At 42.7% G+C, this 12,300-nt stretch overlaps 1 long non-coding RNA gene across 1 annotated transcript; it reads right to left on the bottom strand.

The window, feature by feature from the left end:
- Positions 1-2,485: 2,485 nt before the first annotated feature.
- Positions 2,486-11,637, bottom strand: LOC119699890. Its single transcript, XR_005256581.1, has 3 exons — positions 10,873-11,637; positions 3,237-3,378; positions 2,486-2,619 (listed from the first exon to the last, which is right to left on the bottom strand). It is a non-coding gene; the product is annotated as an uncharacterized LOC119699890 (long non-coding RNA).
- Between the last annotated feature and the right edge of the window lie 663 nt (positions 11,638-12,300).

Below are 12,300 nucleotides of genomic sequence, written 5' to 3'. Positions count from 1 at the left end.
GTTAGGGTTATGCTTAGGGTTAGGGTTGAAAAGAACACAAAGCCCAGAGCTCCAGAGACACTGGAACTACATAAGGCATGCCAAGAGCAGCACGGCAGTGCCCCAGTGTTATTCCCTTCACACCTTGGTCTGTGGAACCACCCAGCTGCTGAGCACCTCGGTCTTAGCAAAGGGCTTCACTTAGGGTTAGGGTTTAAAAATCCATAAAGCTTAGACCTTCAGGGAGACTGGAACTATAAAAGGCACACCAAGGGTAGCATGGCACTACCTAATGTTTCTCTCTCCTATCTTGGTTTAAAAGACAGGCGTCTGCCAAGAAAAGTGGGGACCATCCTGAAATGGACCATATGACCCCCTTCCCTCCAAATTATTACAATTACTAATTTATGGGTGTCTTTCAGCTAAATGTATAGGAAAAGGAATAACCGTTCTTTACCAGTGTATACACGTGTAACAAGGCAAACAAACAGCAACAGCGGCAGCACCACAAACAGAGCCACAAACCCAGTCCCAGCCCTCCGTCCGCCGTGGGCGCTTTCCCCTTCCGCACTTCCAGTCGCAGCCGGCAGGGGCGCTGCTGGCTCCCGGCCGGGCAGGGCGGCTGCCGTGATCCCCCCGCGCCTGCAGGGGGCGCTGCGGCCCGAGCTCGGCCGCCTCACGGCAGCCGGGAATGGCAGCCCGCTCACAAGGGTCAAAGGGAGCGCGGCTCCCTCCGCAAGCTCACGGGGAGCAGCCGGTCTCAGTGGCACCCCAGGTGGTTAAAGAGACTAAAGAAGGAACCTCAGAGCAGCGGCTGGAACAGCAGAGGTGAGCAGACCCCTGGGGGCCACGAATAGAATTGTAGCACCAACCCCGAATGGGTGGCAGAAGCAGAAGTAGCTGGAGGTCCTGGCAGACCCAGGGCATCAGGGTAAAGTGTAGCAGAAGCCCTGAAGCAATGTCGGAGAACAGCAGGCCTGGGCAGGGGGTTGCTGCTTTGTGCAGCTCACCGGCAGTGGCTGGTCCTGGTGATGCTGCTTGGGCTTTTTACTTCTTTTCCTTTTATATTTCCTCTGTATTCTTTGCACATATATTTGTAGCTTTGTAGCCTATTGTATTAGTGACTAGTTTTCCCAGTAATTTTCCACGGCCTTTTCCTAGGCAGAAAGAAAAAACAACTTCCAGAACTCCAAGCCCCACAGGGTACAAGGCCCCAGTGCTGTCTCAGTTCTTTCTGGGAGCCAAGGCTGAGAACAGCTCTTCAAGACACATTTCATGGACAGAGTACAGCTAGTGCCAAAGGGGGGACTCCAGAGAAGGGGCTTGACCTGTGGGGGGAATTGCATCAGCACTTGTCCTCCTAATTGGTACTTTTTATATATTGTGTTAATGTCCTACAACCTGTAGAAATGTACACATCCCTGCAGGATGGGCTTTTGTGGACATCTGTCCAGAACTGCCCCTGAAGGCATTAAAATAAAGATCTGCTCTTACATTGCCTCCTTACTAAAAGTATCTTGACTTTCGTTTCCAGGTTGGGAAAAAGGCAACACTGGGTTCCGGCTGCCACAGAGAGGGAACAAAGGGAGGGACAAAGCTTTGGTCCTTTTGATTTTTAGGTAGAATTGAAAGTAAATGGAAACAAAGGGTCCTTTAGGTTAAATGTCACATGTGAGTTAACCGAAACCAAGCCACCCAAATATTTCCTATTTTCCAAATTTTTTTCCAGTCCACTAGTTTGTATAGTATTTTCCCTCTCCCTGTGCACACTGAAATTTTCAGCTAGGCCCTTTTTGACCTCTTGACTTATTTCTGCAGAAATATGTGAGGCAGGGAACAGGAGGGATGTGGCACCTGGTGGGCCCTGGCATGTGGGAGCTGGGGAAAAGGACTGTGGGGGAAAGCTGGCTGTGTCTGTTGGAGTAAATGTAAACACTGAAGAAAGCAGTTGTAAGAGACACTGGGGAAGCAGTTTCTTAACCACAAGCTGTGACACTAAATGGAATGGTGACAGCTGGGAGTGATACCCAGAAGCTCCACACAACCCAGTGGCTGAATTTGCTCTGGGATCCCCAGTGCCATCCCAGCAAGGTCTTATTTGGTCTCTGGGAGCAGCTGTGGCCCAAGAAACAAAAATATTTGCTACTTTGGTGGGTTTAGTTAGGGACAGTTGTCTGAAAGGTTTTATTTGTGCCTTTGTCTTGTCTGCAGGCTGCTCTCAGAGTTCCCCACCTAAGCCTAGAAATGGTGGATGCATTTTACCATGAGGTTTCATATCTCCTGGCTTTTGCTCAATTAGATAATTTCCCAAACTTCTTTTGTGTCTTAAATCCAGAGCCTCTGACCCCAGACTGGGGAGTGACCAAGAGGATTGAAAAGTGACCCATACTGAGTGCTTAAGCAGATGGTTCCAGTTGCAAAAGAATGTAAAATGCTGATAGTGAGAAGGGGGGGAAAGGAGGAGATAGATGTCAAGTGAAGAATAAAGTCAAGATGAAATTTCATCCTTTTTATTTTCTTTTTCCTTCCACGTTTTACTTGAGGAAGGCTGTTGTGTTTCTGCAGCATGTCCACAGCATCACAGATCTGTCATGATCTCCCAGGAAAGCAATGCACCCACCAGGCCTGGGAGGTCTGCTCCTGCAGGGAATAGAAAACATGGTCCAAAAATTGTTCTTCCACCTTTAGCAAGCTCCTGTTGAACCATCTGATCAGCCCATGATGACTTTCTCTTCACCAGAAGATTTGAAATGGCAGGCTGGGGTTGCTATAGTAAATGTGTCATTTCCTTTCCTTTCCAAAGGGTGAAACAGCTGAGGTATGTGTCATCCTGCATGGAGACAGATAGTACTGGTTTCCCTGAGAGCTTTGGCTTGTTATGCAAGTCAAACAACTGCAGGACTGGGATTTGCCTGCCTTTCCTTTAGCAGTTGACAGGGAGGTGGTGTGTAACTACCCACATCTCACCGCAGGTTTGGTACCTCTGCTGTCCCTGAACACCTCTGCAGGACACTCTTACAAAGTAAGACACCTTCAGCCAAAATGTGTTCATTGTGAGTGAGATGAAAGTCCCTTTGGAGGTGCCTGAGATTGCAGGAGCCCAATTAAATTTGATGCATGATAATTAGGCAGCCAAGGTCACCAGATAATCCTGTCCCAAGTACCAAAGTACTCTTTTGGCATTTTGTTTTTCAGCCCCTGGAGTATTCTCACAGTATAATGAGCTGGAATTTCAAAACATGGCATTTTATGCATACCATCTTCTCTGTGGGTGTGAGTGCTGCGTGTCTGGACTGTTTTCCTGTCACTAGGAAGTGCTCCTCTTCATATATCTGTATTTTTGGTGCTGCTCACAGGAATAAAAAGTGTCTCTGCACAGCTTTCCTTTTGTCCTAGCATCTGTTGCAAAATAAAAAAAAAAACAATCACAACCATTTGATAAAAACAATACATTCTTCAATAATTGCTTAAAATATATAAAAGACCTGCTTGGTCTTTTAATATCTCCAGATTTTATCCTTTATAGATTTTTGTTTTTACGTAAGTAAGTTTTTTGTTATCAGTTTTGAATTTATCTTCCTGAATTTTCATTTTGGAAGGAAAAAAGGAGTCAGTGAATCATAAATACTTGTTACAGCTTTTATTTTACTACTGTGCTTACGAATGTTTGATGTTTGAAGTGGGTTTATATTCTCTGACAAAAAGCCCTTCCTGTTCCATGGTGTGTGCTTATTATGCAATCAAGTGCATATCAGTAACTTCATTTGTATATGACTGAGAAAGCTCACGTAAATTAGCATGCGTAATGAGCTTTGAAACAACCAAAAAGGCTGAGCTCAATGATCAGAGAGAAACCACATAACCGGATGTAGGAGGAATACATCTTATGTGTGCCTAGCTACTACGCTTTTAAAACAGAAAAGATGGGCAGTACTCTGCTGTCTCTAACACATTTTGTACAGAGTTTTACTCCGTTGCTCATAACCAAGAGATCTTTCTGGTTGCTGCTGCTGAGGAATAATTTCCCTCTCCTCCAAATCAGACCATTTAACTTCCCTGAATGATGACAGGCCCTTCAGTCTGACAGAGAGAACATTGGGTTTCTATAACAGGTAGTTCTGAGTTAAATCACTTCTGCCAGGGCTGTCTTGGGAGGCTGTCAAGCCCTGTGCGCACACTTCTTACAAGCACCAAGTAAGAGCAGGTGCTCTTGTAAGGATAATGATTTGCAGAGACCCATTGCTTTGAGAAGATTTTCCTAAGCTTAGAGGGAATAAAAACCATCAGAGCCTCAGGAGGAAAATATTCTGCACCTTTCAGGATTGAGTTGCAATATTATTTCATTAAAAAACTGTTGGAAATGTTGTCCCTCTCATCCCTAATCAAATAGTATCTAGTTTCGGTCTTTGGAGTAAGCAAAATGCCATCTCTGGACATGGTTCTGCTTGTGTCTGACAATCTTAACATGATAGTCAGGAGAATTTACCACCATCCTTGCTTGGATTTTATAATGTTTAACCTTTTAATGGGAAAGGCCAATGAAAGGACCATTCTTTTGAGTTGTGGGCAACTTTCCATTACTATGCCTTTTCCTCCCTGACTTTACTGCATCCGCATAATTCTCCACCTGCCACAATCTCTGTTCTTAAAGCCTGTTTTTCTAATGTTGAGGGGGTTCTAAACAGATTCTTCTGCATCGCAGGGGAGGATGAAAAATTGAGAAAGTCCTGAAGTACAAAACCTCTGGAGGGAAAATGAGTTTACAAAATGGACATATTTTTATGTGCAGTTTCTGACACCTTACCTGATAAATTTACTCTTCTTGAGATTGCAGGGACTGAACTTCAAGACACACAGAAAATTCTTACAGCTTCCAGAATCCACTGGATCTCAGCAGAATATCCCAGCTGTTAGCCATTCACAGAGAAGTGGTTTTTCACGGTTTGATGCAGCAATCAGGCATCAATTATGGTAGGAATTACAACTTGTTTGGGATGGGACTGGCACCTTTTTTTTTGATAAAGAGGTGCTTTTTTCAGTTTTCCACAAAGAAAGAAAAAATGCAGGAAAGATGAATTTAAATTTTGTCCATGGTGTCTGTTCCATGATCATGGTACATGCCTTGTAAGTGTGGACATATTCCTTTCACTTAAAAGCATTAATTTCATTTAACTTAAAGTGCCGAAGGTTCTTACGTGCCTCACTAAGGGAAATCCACCTATCATGTTTAGTACAGCTGTCCTATTACCTGAGCATTATATCACCTTTATGTTCTGATTCATAGTTTACTACATCAGGGAGGTTGGTGGCTGCCACAGAGGTTATGAGTTAATCTTCTTGTTTTTCTGTGGGATCTATGTCCAATTTTATAATCTTCTCTATGAAAGTATGCTTAATAAGCAGGTAGAGAACTTACCTACTTATACCAGCTTCAAAATAAGAGGCTACATAAAAAGGAGAATACTTGCTCAAAAAAAAAAAAAATCAGAAGGCTTAGCTGGGGGAATTCAGTCCTTGCAGATGGCATGGAGACCCTTTGGGGACATACTGGAAACATTCAAGAAATGCATACCACATGTGAAGAAAGCCTTAAGAAAGGGTGAGAGGATGCTGGCATTGCTTAACAGCAGGATGAAACAGATTATTAAAGCAAGAAGGCATACTTCAAAAAGTTGAACTTTCTTTCAAAGGAGGAGTTCAGTGTGTTGGTAAAATGATGCCCCTGGGGGAAAGAAACCAGTCCCAATATATAAAATTACAGCCTCTGACTTGATCATTTACATGTCAATGCATTCACGATGCAATACCAAAATCTCAGAATTACAGCAGATAATTCTGTCAAAATTTCAGCTCAGTGGTGATAAAAAGAAAATCAAATTGATTCCCTTTAGATAAAAACAGAAAAATAAGAACACCACCACTGGATAAATCTGTGCTGACAAGCCGACACAGTTCTGGTCCCCATCTGAGGAAGGAGCGAGGGCTCTGAAAGGTTCCCAAAGGAGCCACATGCATGGTGAAAGGTTGCTGGTAGGAACAAGAGGTAGAACTGGGAGCCCTGTAAAATTGTCAGTTGAGGTGGGGGGATAAACAAGGAGTGTTTGCTCACAGTCTTTTCCAGTCTAAGGTGCAGAGGTGAACAGCAAATAACCAACTCTCAACAACAACAACAACAACAATAACAAGGTGTTTCTTGCACATAGCCTGTAATTGGGCTGTGGGATTTCTTGCTGCATTTTGAGGCGGGTGGTAAAAGTTCATAGGATTCAGAGGGAGCCTGCACAGGCTCGTGGAAGAAAAATCTACCAAGATTAAACATTCAGCAATCATGTCTGGCTGAGGAAATGCCTGAGGAGACCGTGAGAACATCAGTGGGAAATACCATCATATGCTTGTTCTGGAGATTTTTGTAATCTTCTCACAAGTCTGCTTTTGATCACTGTGGGAGGCAGGACTCTGAGCTGATGGACCTTTGCTCTGACCCAGTATGATCATGCTAATGCTATCCAGTGGAGTTGTATGTAATTGTAGACTGAGGACTTTTCTGGAGATTTGCAAGGAGATAAAACTACCTAGTGCTTTTCTTTCTATTTTTCCCTGCTTAAAATACTACAAAGGCAATTTATGAGGGAAATATTTTCCTCAAATAAGGAATTGTGTGTTAATAGGAAGTAAGAAAAAATGCAAATATCAGATGCCTCATCTTTCTTGTCCCTTGTTGCCAGTGCAGTTTCCATTTTCTTCACACCAGGGCTTAGTGTGACACTAAATCATATTTAACCTCATTTGAACTTCTCTGCCAAATTCAATCCCAGAAGCTGTTATTTGCCCCTGTAATTTTCTTGCTAGTCCAGCAACTGATATAAGCTCCAGGTCATTTTAAAAGCACTTGTGTGTTTGACAAAAACAAAGAACGAGGTCCTTGCCTCAGAATTACCTTTCAAAGTAGGATGGGCAGCTACAGAAAAAGTTGCAGCGTAGATTGCTTTTTATATTGCAAGGACTGGTCAAACAGAGACTCTTTTTATAAAAAGCGTGAGAATGAAGTACAGAAGGATTGAGAGTGACAAAGAGACTGCAATGAAATGACAAAGTCATGTCTAAGCTTGGTTGAGTAATGTATTTTCAAGATGCATACGGAGTGCAATAAAAGCTTTATGTGTGGCATTGCACAGCACAGTGCAATCGAAGCATGAGTCAGCTGGGTCTTGGAAGCACTTGTACAACTGTATTGGAAGAGCACATGCGTACTGATGTCCCCTGCATTTCTGTGCGAGTCTAGGTCCCATGAAAATCAGTGTGGAGTGCCTCCTGCTAAACTTGGCTCTGGACTCCAACTCCAAGAGTCCTATCTTTTAGTTTCCAAAGTTTCACAGGCACTTCTGAAAACTTTGGATAGCTTAAGTGGCTCTCCTGCTTCATATAGGAAATTATCTTAATATCAGGAATAGGAGGCAGTAGAGCTTCTGAATTATTATCCAGTCAATTTGCTACAGTAGCATTCCTCTCTGTGAGCATTCCTCTCAGACATATGTTTTGCTGTAAATGTCCCCAGTCAGAGGCACTTTCAAATATGTATCTAGGTCACTAATATTTTTGTCTATTGTTTTAATCAAATCTGCCACTATCCCTTTTAGTTGCCACTACATTGGGTTAAAATGAAGTGTGGGTAATTTTGCTAAAGACCATTTGGAGAATTTCGAAGTCACCTTACTTCCTCTTTAAATACAAATATTTTGATTCCTTTTCCAAGAGACATTTTAGTCCTCGGGGTATGTTTCAGCCTACCAGAGTGTTACAGACAGGGTGCGCCATGCACTTCTATTGAGTAATTCTGTGATTCAGAGAGCATTTGCTTCACAGCTATGACTCCCACAGTTCCTGGATCCTCAAAACTGCAAGGTGAGTAAAGCCTACCCTCAGAGGCACTCTTCCTTCCTCCATTTGCCTGGAGTTTCTTGGAGAACAATGTCCTCTGCGTTGCTTACTCCTTCCCTAACATGAGGCAAAGGACCTGACCACTAACAGCTAATTCAAAAAAATCCCATGATCACAGCTTATTAACTGGATTCTCCATCAGGAGTTCTAGAAAGCATTCTCTACAGAAGGTTATATAGAGAATAATAAAAATCTGAGACAGAACGTAATCACACGATGTCACCAAAATGGAATTATTCTGCATGACAGATGTTGGCGTTTCTGTTAACTTTCAGTTTTGGTTAATTACCCTTCTGAGCTCTCTTACCACCTGGCAGCAGTTTTGATTGATCAGCATGTCTGTCATGGTTGTGTACAAGATCTCTAAGTGGAGTGGTTTTCTCAGATATAACATCAAATGGAGTTACATAACACCAAATTACACACCCATGTGCTCAAAGGCACCTTGAATGACACTGGCAAAAAAACCTGGTGTCTTGTTAGAGAAAGTAAAGAGGAGTCTTGCTGACTATACTGGTATGTTCCAAGCTAATAGGCAGTTTTAAGTAACCATTCTCACTTCGTGTTTCTTCATTTTAGTGCCATTCCGCTAAGTATCCAATGCTACATACTATGATTTTCACCTCTAATAATGCCTTTCCCAAACAATGATTTATAGGACTACAATTTTCTGCCTTGATTTAGGTCCAATCACACGTAGTACCTACTTAGCATAACTGAGAAATAGGATTTATACTGGCATGCAAAATCTGGACAGCTTTGATAAATAAGATATCCTGATGCCTCTGAGGTAGGACCAACAATAAATGATTGACAGTAGCTCGGTAAACACATGGGAACTATTTGGTGGAAGCAGTAGTCCAGCATCTTGGTAGGACAAGTATTCTGGAATTAATTTTATTGGTTTTTTTTTTTCACAAGGATTGATAACAGATGCTTCTCTTTTCTCATACCTGCCCTACTTTCAAAGTCATAGCACAGTGTACCACATATCAAATATCAATGTGGCCTCTGAGTTGCCTTTTCATCATCATATTAGATGGGACTTCCATAACTAATTGAATGTTGTTCTTGTTTACAAAAGTCATCTCTATTTTTTTAGGCACACATGCATTTTCCTTGGAGGATATTCCTAATGGATGGAGGATTTTTTCCAGTTACTATCAACAATGCAATTATATTAAATTACAACATACAAGTACAGTGACACAGTAGCCTTGTACTTATGTCCAAAGACAAAAAGACGATTCTATGACACTGGAGGAAAGTAAAATAGGACTATCTTTTTTCCTTTGTTTTTTTAAAGGATAGAAGTGAAAAAATCTCCCCCCTTTCTGTCCAAAAGCCCTTTTTACCATTTGCATCACATCTGATCTTTCTTCAGGGAGAAAATAGCATTTTTCTAGTGTGCTAGAGCTAGACAATTTTTATGCATGGGCATATATATTTTAGAACCATGGTACTAAAAACTTGAAACCCATTTGTGTTTGTAACACAAAAGCCCATGTGCTGACAGTTATGACATTTGCTATTACAGGTGAAGCTCTGACAGCAGACCTTCAGAGACCTTGCCTTCCTTCCCAGCTGTGCCTGTGCAGCCTGAAGAGTTGCTCAGGCAGAGCTGGTGGTGATGTACTTTCTCCTGGAGGGTGTCCTGCAGCCATGGCCATGCTGTGGAGGAGCACACTGACTGTCAGGCCTTGTTGGCTCAGAGCAAGCTGGTATCTCTGACAGCTCAGTTTGTTTGGGGCTGTACAAATTCTGTGTAGGACTCCTCTTAATATTTGCAACCAAATCTCTGTGCACATAAGTGACCTCGATGTGAGTTGTGCCCTCACCTACTCCTGGCCAGCTGGTAAGAAGCAAAGGGAACAGTGTTGTCTCGTAAACCCTGAATGGTCTCAAGAGAAGCCCGAGTGGCAGATGCCCTGTGAGAATCTGCTGGTATCTCCAGACATCTGGAGAAAGCAGATACTCGATACTCCACCAAAAGACCAGCTCTTTCTTGTCAAGAGGTACTCAGCACAAAGGGAAAAGGAACAGGCTGGTCACTGTCTAAAACCAAGTGACGGAGAGGAAAGGTACTTCTAGGCTGTACTTCACCAAGTACTTCCATTCTTTGTGTTTCTGAGGAATGGCTCCTAGGAGCAGCTAAGTCTACCAGAAACTACATAAAGATTTGGTTCAATGAACAGGGAGAGATTCAAACTGTTTGTGGTGGAAAACAAATGCTAAGATCAATCTTTAAAGTGAGTGGAAAGGCAGATTTCTGTAACAGCACTTTTCAGAGTGACCAAGCAGAGATGCTGCTGATGTGAGCCACTTGAGGAAAGCAGCAATAAAATAAAGCATTTAACTTCAGTGCAATTTTATCCCCATCTCTGCTATGTTTGAGTTCCCACTGCAGTCAAAAAATAGGCCCTTTTTCCCTGTGCCATGCTCTGAACAATCCTGGTGTAAGGCTGCAATTGCACAATAGCCTGTCGCATGTCTTTTCTCGTTGCACATCTCATGAGATGATACTAAGCAAAGAAAACATTTCCTTGTGACTTCAGTAGAATTGGTAGAAATGCTTGACTCAAGTGCTAGCTGGTTGCAGGAGGGTTAAAAGGCACGCAAACATTTGTTCATGATCCGGTTGCATCACTTAACTTGCTGAGATCTTTTCTGATACTGTGGAATCAATATTAAATGCAGAATGTGGCTGACTGAAGCTGAGGACTAAGAATATCAATACAATTCTTCTCTACAAAGAATTTTGTGAGCCATAAGGATGCAAGAATATTGCAGAATGACTGAAAAGATGAAAAATAAGAAAAGTCTCTGCCTTGTGCATGCATTTTCCTCCTGTCCTCCTCTTTTACTTTCCTTCTTTTTTTTTAATTTCTGCCTTTCTTTATTTTTGCTTATTACTAGCTAATTACTTTTGCTTTTCTCTAAAGCCTCGAGGCTTACCTTCTGCTTCAATGCAGTTGTTTTTTCCTCTCTTTCAATATCTGTTCAGCCTGTTTGCTGATGCTGTACTCCAAGTGCATTCTTCTCAGTCATGTGACCCGCCCTTGTAATTCAAGTTCCATAAACAATGTTAAATACAGTACTTTAATAAATGGAAAATTGGGAAGTCCATTAGATGAATTGTAGCAGAATTCTTCTTAACCCTCCCACTTGGCTCAACTTTGAGCAGTCAAGAATAGAAATTTGAAAGATTGCCATCAGAGAGGTCCTTCTGAAAGCAGAAAATGGAACATTGCCTTTTAGAAAGCCTTGTCCCCAGAAACCACGAGAAAGGAAATGAAAGTGCAAGATGACACAGTGAGGGTGAAATCTGTGCACGTAGGCACTGAAAAATACTGTTGACATGCAACGGGTCAGGGAAGAAACAATGGTCAGTGGGTATGTCCCTATCAGTAAAAGCATTTTAAATAGACAAGTCTGAATCCGTCACAGAAAATTTGTTTGTTTGTGTAAAGAGATTTGCTCAATTCTGTTCTCCAGGTATCTTATTCCCCAGGGCTATCTCCCAAGCATTACTATCAGAGTGGAAGACGCCTAGTCCAATCATGGGGGCCCATGGTCTTTGCCTCTAACTAATTTATGAACTCTGTTGAGGGAACAGCTCCAGGAGAGAGCAGGACTGGGTTGCAGGAAGGCTGGAAGTCAGGGATGCAGTTTCTCTGTGTGGAATGAACAACAGCTTGTGCATCATCCTGGAACTGGACAGCTGTGGGAGAGCCCTGGCTTCAGCATGTCCCAGTCCTACACACAAGAGATTTCTTGCAGTGATTCCTGAGATTCAGTATAGAATCTCAGGATTCTATATGAGAGAAGAAATGAGCTCTGTGCCCTTGCCTTACCCTGCACTGGCCATTGAACATGATGAGTAGCTGTAGAGGCAACTTCTGCTTTTAAAATTCCAGTATTCCTGGAGCTTTAGGCTTTGTGGTTTTCTTAAAGCATAAATCAAACCCTAGGACCAAACCTAAGCATAACACTAACCCTAAGTAGAGCAATAAAAGGAGCATGAGCTGAGGCTAAGGAGAAAGGTGTGGAGGGAGCAATGTTGGGGCAGTGCCGTGCTGCTCTTGGCATGCGTTTTGAAGTTCCAGTGTCCCTGGAGCTCTAGGTTTTGTGGGTTTATTAGCCCTAACTGAGTGGAGCAGTAAAAGCAACCTTTTACTGTGCCTGGTTCCAAGCAGAAAGGTGTGGAGGGAACAATGTTGGGGCAGTGCTGTGCTTCCCTTGGCATGGCTATTGTGGTTCCAGTGTCCCTGGAGCTCTAGGCTTGTGGGTTTCTTAACCCTAACCCTAAGCAAAGCACTAAATGAAGCCTTTGTTTCAGGATGAGGTGGCCATGACCTGGCTGGTGCCAAGGAGAAAGGTGTG

This window comes from Motacilla alba, chromosome 3, assembly GCF_015832195.1.
Source record: "Motacilla alba alba isolate MOTALB_02 chromosome 3, Motacilla_alba_V1.0_pri, whole genome shotgun sequence".
NCBI lineage: Eukaryota > Metazoa > Chordata > Aves > Passeriformes > Motacillidae > Motacilla > Motacilla alba.
This window is presented reverse-complemented; position numbering and strand designations above follow the sequence as displayed.